This window comes from Pinus tabuliformis, chromosome 2_1 (genome assembly GCF_031772625.1).
Source record: "Pinus tabuliformis cultivar Carrire ecotype Pingquan chromosome 2_1, CPIR1, whole genome shotgun sequence".
Classification (NCBI taxonomy): domain Eukaryota; kingdom Viridiplantae; phylum Streptophyta; class Pinopsida; order Pinales; family Pinaceae; genus Pinus; species Pinus tabuliformis.
In genome coordinates this window covers 498014438-498027482 of record NC_142299.1, presented here as the reverse complement: position 1 = coordinate 498027482, position 13045 = coordinate 498014438, and the positions used below count along the sequence as shown (strand labels likewise).

The window sequence follows — 13045 nt, the reverse complement described above, 5'->3', positions numbered from 1 at the left end:
TGGTTCGAGGAACAAAATATGATGATGCAGCAAACGGATTGACTGACGCTGCAGTAGAACCTGTGCCACTTGGCCCACTTCCTTCAACTGACCTTTTTAGTTGCCTTTTGAGTTCTTCTTTGGCGTCTCTAGTGTGCTCTAATTCTCCCAATGCTCTCATGGCTTTTTGGATAATTTCAGCATTTGTCTTTAGACAGGGCCCCACATCACGTCCAGGGATTTGTGCAAGGTGGAACTTCAACCTGTACACCCCCCCGAATATTTCCTTTCCACACAACTTGCAATACAAGTTTTGTCTATCATTCGGAGTTTTAGGGTCACCATATTCCCAGAAAGGATCCAATTTCCTTGGCATGTTTGTTTTTGAATTTTGAATTTGCAAACCTATGGAAAAATAAGGATTAGGAAATAGGAATTTAGGATTACATAAATGATAATAGTAAATACAAATTACAATTTAGCATTTGCAAAATTACAAGCTAATTATTTCCAAAATCCCAATTTCTAAACCCAAGTCACCCAACCAAATGCCAAAAAACAATGAAAAATCAAAAAAATAAACAATGTTTAAAGAAAATGAGAAAATAAAAATCAAAAATTGGTTCTCATAGTCATAACAAATAACCCATCCCAAATCAATGAAAAATTTCCAAAAATTCTTTAAAAACAATGAAAAACAAAGTTTTTATTGAACCAAAACAAAAAAAAATTAATCTACATACCTGGTTTATGGACAAATTGGCGATCTTGGCTTGGATTCCTCCTAAAATCGCTTCGATTCGCTCCCACAACCGACGGCAACCCTCTCCCTCCCTTCTTCTCCTTCTCCTCCGCGGCGGACTGCTGAATGAATAAAAAAAAATCGTTTTTTCCATATAAAACCCCGCTGCCCGCGCCCCCCGCGATTTTAACCGAAAAAATCGCGATTTTATCGAAAAAATCGCGATTTTTTCGATAAAAATCGCTATAAAAAAAATGGGCGATTTTTTCGATAAAAATCGCGCTTTGAATCGGCAAATTTAAAAAATCGCGATTTTCCGATTTTATCGCGATTTTATCGCGATGTGTGCAACACTGCTATTATCTACAACTTCCTCTTGCCGCTACGAGAAATGTCTAATTTCTAAGAAGGTCTTGGTGGTCTTCTAGGAGTCTCCTCCCACACAGTCGCACGACCAAAACCAGAAGGCACATGCCCTCCAAGTGAGGATGTAGATGGAGGCCGCGACAACAAAGGAAAAATACATGAAACTCGAGCATTGACACTGCTACTGGACAGTGGGGGTGGCATGGTTGTTGTTGCTTCATCATCATCTCTCATAAGTTTTGCTTCTAATTCTTCAAGATGTATAGTGCCATCCTCCAAATTATCACCCTTTGGGTGGTTGTCCCAAATTTTATATGTTGAATCTGTTGATTTCTAGTAGGATCGGATGTGCTCTAAGTCTCAAATTTTGCAGGGAGGCTTGGGCACATGCATTCCATAGAACCTAGAAAGCGTTTTGCGAAATTCCAACCAGAAACAGTTTTAATTAAATAATTAATTATTTTTAATGGGGCCCTAAGTCTAAACTTAAGAAAATAAAATAATTAATGGGTATTAATCTCACTGTGGGTGTAACTTCTAGAAGAAGACGAGGATCAAGCATAAATGATCTTAGCCATTGATTAGCTTCTAATCTGAGGCCGTTGAATGTCAACAAGGAGATTCTTTAAGGAGGCTTGAGGATCATTTGGAAAGACACACAAAGAGTTGATCAGTCAGATCGAATCACTGAAGCTAGAGCAATGCAGTGATTTCGTAGTGATCATGCAGAGAGGGGCAGAGAGAATTTTGGTTGGAGGATCTTCTCCGGAGCCAAGAATACTCAACAGAGAGGCAGAGAGACACACAGAGGAGGCAGCGCAGTGCCCAAAGAGGGTGACGCAGAGCCAGGAAGGGCTCACGCAGGGCCCACACAAAGCAGCGCAGAAGCCTTCCACGCAGAAGCCCAAATTTGTGAGATAGCTGGATAGTCTGAGTTGGGAGGGTTGGAATCAGCTCCAAAGAGCAAATCGATTCCCAACAGAGGTGATGCAGTGCTTTAGAGGTTAACACAGGCCTACGCAAGGGCAACACAGAAGTAGTCGGGGACTCGTTGGTTCAACTGTTGGATCAGCCGGGACTCACAGTGTAGAGTGAGGTAATCTCACTAATTTCTTCTACCAAGTGATATTCTCTGTATTGGATTGCCAGTAAGGCATCCAGAGGTTGTATTCAAAAATAACTTCTGCTTAATAATAAAAACCCTCAGATATGCAGCACCGATTTTCCCGCATTGGGTTTTTCCGAGGACGTTTGTCCAAAAACCACTGTGTCATTTGTGTGTATCTTTCTCTATTGTTCAGTTTCTTGTTTCGGCATATTATTTAAATGGTGTAGGCTGCAGTGTATGTATTTCGATGTTTGCCGTAGGAAACTGCAAATAACTTGTTCATGTAAATCTAACAAGTAGGAGAAATATCATCAGTGCTACAGTAGGAATTCCCAGGTTTAAGGAATTTTCACATGGTATCAAAGGAGTGCAGGTGAAGCAAGAAGAACAGTGCCAGAGAACCCAGCGCTGAGTAGAAAAAGGGGTTGAAAAAGCTGCAGGAGGCAGCAATTCGAATCCCTAGAGGGGTTTGCGCAGTCCTAGTTGAAGGGTTGAATTTCGAGGCAGTCTCTCTCTGAGTGAGTCGACAGAGAGAAGGGCTTCCAGATCGAAATCTTATCATGGCAGAGGGAGCAATGTTGAAACCTCAACGTGAGGAAGCGCTGATGGGACACAGTTTTTCTACAAGCCGTTTTCCTAGGTAGAAAGACGTCAGAAGAGAAGAGAAGCACAATGAGAGAATTTTTCCTCAGTAGACTTCCCACCAAGAAGTTTGTTTTCTTATTGGCTAAGCAACAGCAGTAAGAAACATAGAGAAGCAATTCGACATTTTCGTGGCAGAGATGGCAACCAGTGGTTTGAGGGATCAGGATAGATTGGACGAAGCATCCAATTATGTCATCTGGAAGGCAAGGATGTCATTCCTTCTAGATGAGCATTCCCTCAAGACATATGTCGACAGTGTGGTGGTTGAGCCTGCAGATCCAAATCCGCTGAAGAAGTACCAAGCAGAAATGGCGAAGGCCAAGAGGATGATCCTGGATGGAGTAAAGGATCACGTGGTTTGTCACGTCGCTAGCAGAGGGACTGCTAAGGAGATGTGGGATGCCTTGGCAACGTTGTATCAAGGATCTTCCAAGCAGCGAAAGATGTACTTAGAGCAAAAACTGAGATCTGCGTAGATGCAGAAGGGGGAGCGCATAGATCCGTTCCTCACGAAGCTTCAGGAGACTCGTGATGAGTTAGCAGCTGTGGGGTCTACACCTCAAGGGTCTGAGTTGGTTAGACTGGCCCTCAATTCAGTCTCAGAGGAGTGGCAAGTCTTTGTCCAGAGTATCCTGGGCAGGGCGACTTTGCCAAATTGGGATGAGATGTGGGCAGCTCTTAAGCAAGAGGAGCTGAGGAGAGATCTAGTCAAGTGCAAGCTTGACGAAAGCAGCAACAGTGGGTCGAAGCCCAAGGAGGAGGATGAGAATGCAACCCTTGCATCCAAGGGGAAGCAGGAGCAAAAGAGGCAAAAGAAGGACGTCTCGAAGATCAAATGCTTCAGGTGTGGTGAAATGGGTCACTACGCAACATAGTGTCCTCTCAAGAAGAAGGACAAAGATGAGAAGCACGATCTGAAGGTTGCACCCGCGAAGATCGAGGAAGAGGAGTTTGCCATGATAGTCAAGATACCTCCAGGAGGAAGGTGGCCTGATTTAGAGTTGTAGTTCAAAAGAGCTACAGATGGGCAGGATCCTTGAGGAGCCCACCTCTCGGATAAATACCTTGCTACGGGAGCCCAGATCAGAAGTAGCAGGATGGACTCAATGTCAGTTGGTACAGAGGAGTGTTGGAGCGACAGATGCAGTGGCTAGAATGCCAAGTTTACGCAGCGTAGTGCAGAGTTGCAGTAGTGCAGGGAGGCACAGTGCAGTAGCAACAGCAGCGCAGTAGCTTCAAAAGCATGGCATTGGACTAGCAGCGATCAAATCTTCAACATCGAGATGCATCTATGTTGAACACTTGTTTAGTAATTTGGGATGTTTTTCAATTGTTGATGCAATGCCAGCAGCAGCACGGATGCAGAAATTTAGAGGGAGTTGTAGTACGAATGCAGTGTTGACAGTGGCAAGGTTAGCAGCAGTATAGATACAGCATTTGCGCAGCAGTTGATGGACAACAGGTCAAACATCAACAACGCAGAGGACGATGAGATGAAGTCAAGGTGATGCTTCAGTGGGAGGCATTGCTAGAGCACATTCCTCGCTAAGAGGGAGTGTTGATTTCTAGTAGCATCGAATGTGCTCTAAGTCTCAAATTTTGCAGGGAGGCTTGGGCACATGTATTCCAAAGAATCCAGAAAGAATTTTGGGAAATTCCACCCAGAAACAGTTTTATTAAAATAATTAATTATTTTTAATGGGACACTAAATCTAAACTTAGGAAAATAAAATAATTAATGGATATTAATCTAACTGTGGGTGTAACTTCTACAAGAAGACGAGGATCAAGCAAAAATGATCTTAGCCCTTGATTAGCGTCTAATATAAGGCCATTGAATGTCAACGAGGAGATTATTTAAGGAGGCTTGAGGGTCATTTGGAAAGACACACAGAGAGTTGATCAGTCAGATCGAATTGTTGAAGCTAGAGCAGCGCAGTGATTTCGTAGTGATCACGCAGAGAGGGGCAAAGAGAGTTTTGGCTAGAGGATCTTCTTCGAAGCCAAGAATACTCAGCAGAGAGGCAGAGAGACACACAGAGGAGGCAGCGCAGTGCCTAGAGAGGGTGATGCAGAGCTAGGAAGGGCCCACGTAGAGCAGCGCAAAAGCCTTCCAAGCAGAAGTCTAAATTTGTGTGAGAGCTGGATATTCTAAGCCGGGAGAGCTAGAATTGGCTCCGGAGAGCAAATTTATTCCCAGTAGAGGTGACGCAGTGCCTTAGAGGCTGACACAAGCCCACGCAGGGCAATGCAAAAGTAGTCGGGGACTCGTTGGTTTAGCTGCCAGATCAGCCGTGACTTGCAGTGTAGAGTGAGGTAATCTCACTAATTTCTTTTGTCGAGTGATATTCTCTGTACTGGATTTCTAGCAAGGCCTCCAAAGGTTGTATTTAGAAATAACTTCTGCTTAATAATAAAAACCCTCAGATCTGCAACATGCTTTTCCCGCATTGGGTTTTTCCAGGGCCATTTGTCCAAAAACAACTATGTCATTTGTGTGTATCTTTCTCTATTATTTAGTTGACTGCACAAATCTTCCTTCTCCTTATCCAAGCAATTAATAACCATAAAATTGTAAGGACTAATTGGAACCATTCAACATAGTTTTGTTGTCTTGAGCTTGCTTCCTTCTCAAGACACCTTTGTTAATTTTAGATAGCAATGGTATGTTCTATGCTTTAGCACAATTTACTTCAATGTTCCTTATCAGCCCAATGACAATTCCAATTATATCTAGTAGCAATCACATTAATTTAAACACATTGAAAAAGTCTGCAAAAAATCAGGATTAAATCCTAAAATTGCGATTTTTTCAACAAAACGATTTAATCCTCCGATTTTTGCAGATTTTTTCATAAACGAAAAAATCGCGATTTATTTGTTATATGCCCAATTTTATCAAGAGTCGACCCAAAAAGTCGGTCGTCCTCCCAGGTCGTGGATAAAGAGGCTTTAAAGGCCAAAAATGATATAATTTTCTTCTGTTTTTTCTCCCATTCGATGAGACAACTTCAGACACCTACTGATGTGGAAACCATCTCATTGGACAATATTGATACCACCGCTGCATGGAGGGTCGACACTGAGAGGCCGATCATGGACTCGATCTCGGATTGGTTAGGTGTGGATCTAGAGGAGGTAGCAGTTGCAGGGGAGGGAAAGCCAAAGGTAGAGGAGGAGGAGCAACATCAGGGTTAGGAGGTAGAGCTGGTTGAGGATGATGAGGAGGAGGTGACACCTTCTAGGATGGGCAGCAGCAACATAGGACAGAGGCCACCTCTTCCATCGGCTTCTAGAGGACGACTGACTCCATTTGTATTTCTAGGGGCTGGGCCTTCTTCCTCTAGAGGAAAAGGCAAAGCCATTCCCTATTCCCGTAAAAGGGGAAGAGGATCTTAGTGACTGATTACTTTATGACTTTTAGATGACTCATGATATACATTTATTATATTTTTTGTTGATATTTTGACTCTTGAGAGTTGAGACTCAGACAAGACTCAAGATTCAGGAGTTGATTCACTATTTTGATATGTGATGTAGCACTAGACTTCATATACATATTATATATTAGCTTTCTTTACATGTTTATGAGGAAACGCATTTATTTGATGTTGTGGATACTCTAGATGTTAAAAAAAATAAAAATAAATGAATATTTTTGTGATTTTTTTAATTTTGCCGACTTTTTCAAAAAACTCCCGACTTTAACGAGTTTTTCAACTTTTGGACCCTTGCCAAATTAATCCCAACTTCGACTTTTTCCACATTGCATAAAACATGTGCAGAAGACAAGCCAAGACAAGAGGACACAAGATGTGCGGATGCCAGGGAAAAACCCCAATGTGGGGAAACCCTTTGATCAAATCTTCTTATTATTCTTCAATAGTTCAACAGAGAGAGAGAGTACAAATATCAAATTAACTTGCCCAAAACAGTCCTGTCAAATCAACAGTCAACTGTAGCCCTAACCAGAAAGTCAACGATGGTCAAAGCAGCTCCAAAATGTCCTCCAAGCAACTCGGTCAACAGTAGATAAATTCAGCCTTCCAAGAGGGTCAAAGTCAGCCCAAAACAGATCGGTCAAACCAATCAAAGGAGAGAGAAAACCCTGTTGTAAATTCTACAGTCAAATCTGAAGTCAACTCGGTCAACCTATCCCAATCACCTCAAAAATTGTGCCAATAAATGCGGCCTCCAAAAATCGAACTTCCTGCCTCCAAAACGCAATCAGCACTTGGTCAATGTTGGTCAATGCTGTCATGTTTCCTAAAATTTTCAGCCAGCAAACTAACTCAAAAATTCGTCCTCCTTTCACATGTGCGAAGTAGAGAAGGTTGCCTCCAAGTTGTACAAACCAATCAAGAGAGGAGAGAGAGAGATATGTGATGAGATGAGTGGTGATCAAATGAGGAGAGAGTTCACTCTTATTTATACACTTCATTGAGGGTGAGGAGACACATCTATTGGGCTCATGAGCCTACATTTGACTGAGGCCGACGTTGACAATTTGTGCATTAGAGAGAATAAATTCAAAATTCACTTCTACTTGTCAAAATGAGATGATATTTATATCAAAATTGGACCTTTGGAAAAGAGGAATCCAATGCAATAATCATCTCTATCATATGAGTTGTCCTAAGGTGGAATTTGGTCCTAGTTGCCAATTTTAACACTCCCTCTCAACTAGGGAGAATTCTACCTGCCAATCCATCTGTCATCATCATGTCATCCTGTCATCCCTGTACCATCCTTGTCATCACTACCTTGCTCTGTTGTGCACTGCTCTGCTATGCTCTGTGGAACCATGAAGTAATAATGAAGAAGTGATCGAGAGTGAGTCATAAGATCATACCACTCTCCACTGACAAAAGTCAGTCCTTGATCCCAGATCAAGTTGTTGAACACCATGCATCCTCGTCATAGGAAGTACGGCAGTACACGATCCATCCATCAGTAGTGCTATGGTCCCTAACCATCTTTTCCCAACTCATTGGCCAAATGAGAGGTACTTCCCATGAGTCCTGGACTCTATGGGTAGGATGTGTGTTGGGGCATCAGCAGGAGAAGGTGAACCACTCATCCTACTCATATGCCATAGGAGAAGGTGAACCACTCATCCTATGCATATGTCAATCATAGGGGAAGGTGAACCACTCACCCTACATACATGTGTCCGGGTAGGGGAAGGTGAACCACTCATCCTACACACATGTCAACCATAATGGGGTATCACAGGGGAAGGTGAACCACTCACAATGTATCTAGCGCACCACTAGGGGACGGTGAACCACTCACCCTGTATCTAGCGCACCACTAGGGGAAGGTGAACCACTCACCTTATGGTCACTCATAGCTCCAAGAAGTACCCCAAGCCCCCAAGAGCTCCCAGAGCTCAGTGTCCAACTCATATAGGACCCTCATAGGAGGGTTGTTCCATGACTCCAAGTCTCTCTTAGAAGGTTAAGAATTTGACCTTCCCCAAAGGCTTTGTGAGAATGTCTACGACCTGCTCATTCATCCTGATGTGTTGGAGCCTTATTGCTCCCTGTTGTACCATATCCCGGATAAAGTGGTACCTAATATCAATGTGCTTGGAGCAGTCATGGAACACGGGATTCTCTGATAGGTGAATCCCACTCTGGTTGTCGTAGAAGATCACGGTGGTATCCAGCACGTGCTCAAATAGCTCACTGAAGAGCTTCCTCAACCAAACAGCTTCACAACAAGCCATACTCGCAGCAATGTATTCGGCCTCGGTGGTACTTAGTGAAACTGATTTCTGCTTCCTGCTCATCCAAGATATAGAAGAAGACCCCAAAGAGAAGCAGCACCCAAACGTGCTCTTACGATCCACCACACTGCCAGCCCAGTCAACATCTGAATATCCATGTAGCCTCAAGTTTCTGGCAGTGTATCTCAGTTCATAGTGGATTGTGCCCCGGAGATATCTCAAGAGATTCTTAGCAGCAATCCAATGAATGTGATGAGGCTCAACCATAAATTGACTCAATGTGTTCACAATGAAGCATATGTCAGGACGAGAGTTGACCAAGAACATCAGGGCCCCCACAAGTTGACAATACTCGGAAGGGTTCGCTAATCCGAGCCCAGCAACACTTCCACATAGCTTCTTAAAGTTGAGTTACAAAAACCCATCTGCGCCCAAACAAGGAATATGCCCAGCGAAAATACTGGACTGATGCTCTCTCTTCTTGTTGGAATCACTCGAACTAGCAAGCAAAATTTTTCTGCCTATCTGCACTGAAAAATCAAACTTGCTCAAGCAACTCAAATTGCCTCGCTTAGGCTTTGCGCAGCCTCTAGAAACTCATCCTGCTGCTTCTGCTTATCAGAGTCCCCGTCTAATCAAAATCGCTCTGATACCATGTGAAATTTTCAACTGTTGCAGCAACTCGAAATTATTCTTCTAACTGTAGATTAATTAACAATTTATTTGCCCACACAAAAAACGAATAATTCACAACTGCAATTTTCACCAAATTAAATTATGCCGAAGATAAACTGAAAACTGAGAAAATATTTGCACACACACACATAAAAATTTGACACAGTTATTTTTGGACAAATGTCCTCGAAAAACCAAACTTGCGAAAATCGGTACAGCAACTGAGGGTTTTAATTATTAAGTAACAGTGAAATAATTTGAGTACAACTGGATGCCCAAAGTGGTAATCCACTACAAGAAAATTGACCACAAAAATTAGTGAGACAAATTTTGTCTCGCCTAACACTGATCCAGCTCCGAAACTGGCTTTGAATGGGCTCCACGAAACCCCTGCATCAACCTCTGCGTCAAATTTGCCCAGGCACTTGGACGCTCTGCCTAGCACTGCAACTGATCAAGTCGTCTACCCAATCCAGCCTCTAAGAATGACTCGCAGGCCCCTTCTGAAAATCTTCCCGGCTTCCAGCAACTAATTCTACCCTTTGTCTAGCTAAATCAAACTCTGCCTCTAAAGCTTTTGTGAAAGCACTGCGCAGCCTCACTAAGGAAACCCAGCCCTCATATAGCTGACTCCTTGGATCTAGAAGACTTCCTCTTGAATCACTGTGCCTGCCCCTCTCTATCTTTGATTCTTGTTTTTGGCTCAAACTCTTCCGGCAACTACTGCTGCTCTCTAGAAAAATTGAACTGCCCAAGGAAATCGATCTCAAGTGTGTCAAGTATATGTGTTCTCCATCTACCCATCGACCTCCTCTTATAATCTCTAGTTGGGACTCCAACAGCCAAGATTAAAACATAATCGATGGTTGAGGTTATCTCTCGATCAATCCGTGTGAGTTTCTAAAGAATTCTCGCCTTTCTCAATTAATATTGATTAATTAACCACTTTTCCTAACTTTTGACTTAGGAAATATTTAAAAATAGGCTAATAATCTAATTGAGACACTTCTAGGTGGAATTTCCAAAAACCATTTCTAGGTGATGGATAACTCCTGTGTTTTAGCCTCTCCACAAAGTTTTGAGACTAGAACACCTTTGAATATCAGACAAATAATTGTTTGTTTACTACATTGGTATCAGAGCAGGTTTTGCATCCTGTCAACCTTTCGTGTCACTATATCTTGTGCTATGTGTTCTGTTATCTCTCCCCACACTACAAGTTCCTTGTTGACCCGCACCGTTTGTTGCCAACCTTCTTTCGACCGTTGCCAAATCTGACCCTCTGTCTGTCCCACGCCGTCCATGTCCTGCCCCAATTATGGAGAAATAAAATAATAAAAATAATAACAACTACACTAAAAATAAGACATAGGAAAAGACAAGTGCAACCTTGGGATCCAGTCCTTTATGATGGATAGACTCTATATAAAGAAGAGGAGGTAAGAAGAAAGGCATCTTTTGGACATTGAAGGTAGAGGCGTAGTAGATTGAGGGCTCAAGGATGGCCAGCGGCTGAAATATACATAATAGTTGAGCCTACAATTGGGTGGAGAGTCCTCCCCTATAAATCAATTGTAGTAGCATGGATTAAGAACATGGATTAGAAAGGCGCAATTAGTAAACAGATCTCCTTTGTGTAGATAAGTATTTCACACCTTTCTATGAATAAGTATCTTTTGTAAATTTGGGTATTACAATCCAATATCCATTGCGTTGAACCCGTCGTCTATTGTCCACCACGCTGAGTCTGTTGTCCATTACCTGTCGCATGCTCAATTTGTTGTCATCCCTATATTCCACATCAATGTCAGCTTGTTCCCTACCGATGTCACCTTGTCCCTTGCCAATGCTGCAGTTTGGAGGGCCCATATGTAGATTTCAATATTAATTTTTAAATATAGTTAGTTTAATATATATATATGTTACACATTATCCATTGCATTAAGCCCGTCGTCAGTTGTCTGCCACACTGATTTAGTTGTCCATCCCTGTCCCATGCTCAGTATGCTGTCATCCCTATATTCCACGTCGATGTCACCTTGTTCCCTACTGACATCACCTTGTCCCCCGCCAACGCTGCATTTTGGAGGGCCCATAGGTAGATTTCAATATTAATTTTTAAATATAGTTAGTTTAATATACATATATATGTGTGTTAATTTAGTTAAATTAATTAGAATTATATTATAGTTATAGGAATAATATATATTTAATTTAGTTAAATACTTAGTTTATTAATAATTATAGTTATTAATTATTAGTAATTAATTACTAATTTAATAATATATATAATAAAATTAAATATTTATAAAATAATAATAATAATAATTAATTAAAAAAAGGAGTGCAGTCTACAAGGAAAAAGACCAACCCCAAGACGGTTAATAACGACGAGCTACATTCTGAAGTGAATTGATGCAGAGATGAGGTCAATAGCTATAATGTCCCCAACCACTTAGGAGGCTTATGACGGAGTCCACTAGCCTAATGTGGTTCCCATAGACTATAGTGGGGAAAATTTAATAAGGGACTTAAATTGCCTAAGGAAAACATTATAAAGTCAAAAAAAAAAGTGACATTTTTCTAAGCAAGTGAAAAGTCACTTTAACTTTATAAAGTAAAATATTATAAAGTGACTTTATAAAAGTAAATTGGTAAAATGGCAATAAAAAGGTGACCATAAGTTTAATAAAAAACTAAAATGAGGAGATTCTCCTCATTCGTGCATTTTGAGTTTTGGAGAAAATAGCTCTTGGAGAGTTTTCTTGAGGAGAAGCTTAGGGTTTTGAAACCCTAGCCACCATAGTTGGTTTCGGTGTTGAAACTAGACACTCTAGTAAGTCCAAGGAGTGAAATCACACAGATTTCACCATTGTGCTTCAATGGAGACCAAGATTTACAAGAAATATTGAGGTATACAGGTGTTATTAGTTGATTTTAAGATCTTCTTTGGTGTTCTTCATTTTATTCTGACAAGTTGAGGGAACAAGTGAAGAAACCCATCTCCAATATCATTTCTATGGGTCGATTTTATGACTGAGCTCATACAGCTGAGGAGAACAAGTTTCTTGGTGTTATTGGACGAGTTATTGGAGCACATACAGGGTTTGAATCTCATCTTTCTCTGTTGGACGGATTTCTCAACTGGGTCGAGTTTGTTTGAGGGAAAAAGGGAGTCGAGTTACCACATTTTGGTAGTTGGAAGAGTCATCACCCACTGAGTCGTATCTCTACTACCAAAAGACGAGTTCTGGACTCAAAGGAGCCATATTCCACACTTTAACTTAGGTCGTGGGCTATCTTTATTTGTTGGATGTGTTCTTTCTCCACAACCCTTGTTCTTTCTCCACAAAGGGTTGGAAGCTCCCTTTATTTGTATCGTGTGACATGGTTGGTTGAGCATAAGATACAGTGGGGAAGAAACTCTGCCTAGTGGGACGAGTTGGCACAAGAACAAGCATGAAGAGCCTTTGCATACTAGGCTAGAGCATTACGAATTTCCTTTGTTGGTGTATAAGTGTTTTGGGTTTAATTAAAGGCTGAAGCAGTGAACAAATAACACATTACAGTGGAGACAACTACTTGGGCATACATTGTTGAAACCACAATCTAACTTGGGCATCTTGCTAATTTAAATACTAGGTCATCCATCCCATTAGATCACTGTTGTTTTCCCTTCCATCGAAATTGATGTATGGTTGTTTGGTGTGGTACATTGCTTTTCTAAAATGAATGCAAGATCATTTTGAGGCTTATACTCTTTGCTATAAGATGTGATAGTACTATTTAAATTTCTAGG

General features: G+C 41.5%; 1 protein-coding gene across 2 annotated transcripts in view; it reads right to left on the bottom strand.

The window, feature by feature from the left end:
- Positions 1–13045, bottom strand: part of LOC149201113 (serine/threonine-protein kinase PBL34-like) — a 72187-nt gene that overhangs the window by 20965 nt on the left and 38177 nt on the right. The window lies entirely within an intron of this gene.